Source organism: Rosa chinensis, chromosome 5 (assembly GCF_002994745.2).
Source record: "Rosa chinensis cultivar Old Blush chromosome 5, RchiOBHm-V2, whole genome shotgun sequence".
Classification (NCBI taxonomy): Eukaryota; Viridiplantae; Streptophyta; class Magnoliopsida; order Rosales; family Rosaceae; genus Rosa; species Rosa chinensis.
The window spans coordinates 26,674,881-26,678,948 of record NC_037092.1 but is presented as its reverse complement, the minus strand read 5'-3'; the positions used below and the strand labels follow the sequence as shown (position 1 = coordinate 26,678,948).

At 42.5% G+C, this 4,068-nt stretch overlaps 1 pseudogene; it reads left to right on the top strand.

Moving 5' to 3' along the window:
- The first annotated feature begins 3,438 nt into the window (after positions 1 to 3,438).
- LOC112168508 lies at positions 3,439 to 3,551 on the top strand (annotated as a pseudogene).
- The last annotated feature ends 517 nt before the right edge of the window (positions 3,552 to 4,068 follow it).

Genomic DNA, 4,068 nt, shown 5'->3' with positions numbered 1-4,068 from the left:
CAAATCCTCCATCCATTCTGAACTCGCTGTGGCACATCTTCACCCTTTTCATTCTGCACTACTGTAATTCCTCCCTTCTTAGGGACAACCTGAACTGGTGAAACCCACGGTGAATCAGAAATCGGGAAAATGACTCCAACATCTAGAAGCTTAATAATCTCCTTCTTCACTACCTCCATCATGGGAGGATTCAACCTCCTCTGAGCCTCTCGTGTGGGCTTACACCCCTGCTCCAAGTAAATGTGATGCTGACACTTGGATGGACTAATGCCTTTGATATCGGCAATAGTCCAACCAATAGCTCTCTTATGCTCACGTAACACCCTCAAAAGTTTATCTTCCTCAACTTTACTCAACTTCGACGAGATAATCACAGGTAATGTACTCCTCTCTCCTAGAAATGCATATCTCAATGTCAAAGGTAAAGTCTTCAACTCCAAATCTGGTGGTGTCTCATATGAAGGAATAGGTGGTGTACTAGAGGAAGGTAAAGGTAAAACTGGTGTAACACGTCTAGGAACATATGATCTCAAGGCGTCCAAATGTGCAATAGCCTCAATGTGCTCCTCACTCTCAAATTTAGTTCCACCTTGAGCAATGCAAGTCTCCATGTAATCAGTCGATGAATGTTCAATAAAGTTCTTCCCAACAATATCATCCATAACATCAATCCGAAGGCACTCATCAAGATGATATAACGGACTCCTCATAGCATCAAAAATACGAAACCCAATAGTAGTGTCAAATACTGTCATGGTGAGTAGACCCTTTTGAACATCAATCTTCACCCCGGCGGTCGCCATAAAAGCTCTACCGAAAATGACGGGTAACTCATCATCATCATCATCACAAGAAGGAGAGTCCATATCAAGTACTACAAAATCAGTTGGCACATAAAGCTCATCTACCTTGACAAGAACATCCTCCACCACTCCACGAGGGTACTTAATTCTCCTATCTGCCATCTTAAGCTTAATTTTCAAAGGCTTAATTGGCTCTAATGACAAAGTCTTGTACAAATCATATGGCATAAGGTTGATGCTAGCCCCCAAGTCTAATAATGCTCGATCAAAGTTTCGTGACCCAATGGTGCATGGAATAGTAAAAGATCTGGGGTCACTAAGCTTAGGAGGCAACCTCCTTTGAAGTATGGCCGATACTTGCTCACTTAAGTAAATATCTTCATTCTCCACAAACTTCCTCTTATTAGTGCACATGTCCTTCAAACATTTTGCATAGGCCGGAACTTGTTTGATGGCATCAAGTAATGGGATATTGATGTTAACGGACTTGAATAGCTCAATGAACTCTTGCTTTTGTATCTCCTTCCGCTTCTTTTGATCTTGAGCCTTCTTAACTTGTGGATAGAGAAGTCTGGGCTCCAATGCGTTCAAATCAAGAGGTGGAGAAAAAGTGAGACTCCCTCTTGAACCCCTAAGAGTGGTAACCGTCCCACTAGGGTTCTTAGCCCTCAAGGCCTCGCCTAGTGTAGAATGGATCGGTCCACTCCTATCCCTAGAATCCCAAGGTATATGAGAATAGTCTTCCTCCTTATTACTTCCCTCTTGATGTTGTTCCCGATGCTCACTAGATGACGAAATAGGTTGTGAACCATTAGAACTCAAACCCGAGGATGAACCATGTGTATTAATAGAAGTAGATGAAGTAGCTTCCGCCTTATTCCTCCCCCCTTGATGTTGATCCATAGGTGATGATAAAGGAGTAGTGGGGCCAAAATGCACATGGTTAGGGGGTGCAGATGAAGAATTAGAAGCTTGAGACTTTGAAGATGTAGAATGAGATAAAGAGGTCTTCCTTCCTTGTGCACCTCCGGGAAGTACATTTTCTTCCTCCCCGGCTTCCTTATCCACCCCCTTATTTCTTCCTTTTGTATACAAAGTCACATCACCCACTCCAATTCCTGGGGGTACATTTTCTTCCCCCCGGTTCCCATCCTCCTTTGAAATAAAAGTACGATGCATATGCACATTATCATTAGCAACATGGCTAAGAGGTACATTTTCTTTCCCCTTGGCCCCATACGAATGCAACACATTATCATCATCATTATCAATGTAATCCTCAACTAACACATGATAATCATCATTAGAATATGAAAGTGAAGAATGGGAATCATGTATAGGGGTGGAAACATGTGTATCATAAGAATGTGATGTGGGGTAAGTGAGAGCATACATGTTATCATGCACATTCAAAGGGGAGTTAGAAGATTTAGGCATGCGTACCTTATTGTCATAAACCCGTCCACTTCGAAGTGTAGTAATAGCCTTACCTTGCTCATGTCTCCGATTTTGATCCGGTTGTGTAGGTAATGCACCATGTGGACGTGCTCCAAGCTCTTTAGCTAATTGTCCCATTTGGACTTCTAATTTTCCCACACATTGTGCAAGTGAGCTTTGACCTTGAGCAAGAATTTTAAGAGTTTGATCGGTCTTCGCTTGGCTTTGTGTAAGAGAAGTATGACTTTGGGCTAGGGCGGCCAATATATCATCCATATGAGACTTCTTTGGTTCCGGTTGTGGTGCTTGCCTATTTTGAAATCCGGGAGGAGGATTTTGTGTAGGATTGGCACCTCCAAATGAATGGGAGCTTTGACCAAACCCTTGAGTGTCATGTGGGGCTCCTCCATAAGCATGTGTAGCACCAAAAGATGGCCCTTGGCCTTGAGAATTGTAAGTAGATGCTTGCTGCCCAAAATGACTTTGTCCACTAAATTGTGTGTTATCATGGCCGTGGGGTCCAAAGGACGAAGAATTAAGGCCTTGATTCCCTCCATATGAATGAGAACCACCTTGGTGTGCATTAGAGGACCCTCTACTATCTCTCCATGAAAAATTTCGGTGGTTACGCCAACCTGGATTATATATAGTAGAATAAGGATCATTTCTTGGTGGCCTTTGATAAGAATTAATAGCTCTAACTTGCTCCTCCACAAATTCCGGAAATTGTGAAGCCAAGTGACCATCATGAGTAGAATGATTAGGGGACTCACAAATCAAGCAAAGATGTGAAGAAGTAACACTCTTGACATGTGAAAAAGACGAACCACTACCCTTTGCTTGCAGAAGCATCTCAAATTTCTTGTCAATCTTTGCTTCCAGCCTCTCATTCATAACTCCATCATCTTTATCAACATGAGAAACATCGTACACACCTCTACCACGAGGCTCCATATCAACTCGGCTTCTAGTACCATATGCTTGTGAATCTCGGCCTCTAGATGTGTGATCGTCTCTACCTCCTCTTCTCCTTTGATGATTATCCCATTGACCGGATTAGGTAGCCACTTCCTCACAAATATCCCAAGCGGCATTAGGACCTTTCTTAAGAAAATTTCCACCTGATGCATTGTCCAATCCCCTTCTATCATCAATAATCAACCCATTGTAGAAAGATTCACAAAGAAGCCACTTGGTGAGTCCATGATGAGGGCAACCTAACTCAATATCCTTGAAGTGCTCCCATGCATCATAAAAAGTCTCATTATCCTCTTGAAAGAACTTGGTCAAGCTATCCCGCATATAAGTAGTCCGATGATGTGGATAATAAGCATTCAAGAAGACTCTTTGCATATCGGCCCAAGAGAGAATGGATCTTGGCTTGAGCTTATGAAACCATGTGTGTGCTTGATCTTTCAAAGAAAATGGGAATAATCGAAGCTTCAAACCCTCCAAAGTTAATCCTCTCAAGTGCATAGTGGAACATATGGCATCAAACTCAATTACATGATCATATGGCCTCTCACTAGCCATGCCATGGAACGTAGATAGAATAGACAACATGTTAGGCTTGATCTCAAAGTTGGCATTTGTCGGAGGAAGCACAATGCAAGATGGAGCATTTACAATTCTAGGACATGAATAATGGCTCAACGGAATCTCCTCCTCATCTTGTAGTTCTTGACGCTCGTTGGCCATATCTACTACTTGATTAGGAGACCTAGAAGGTGATTGTGAGCGATGTCTTGGTCTCCTAACTCTCCTTGTTGGTCTTCCTCTAGGTAGTCTTTGCAAAGCACGACCACTTCTTAAATTGATAGGTAGTAGA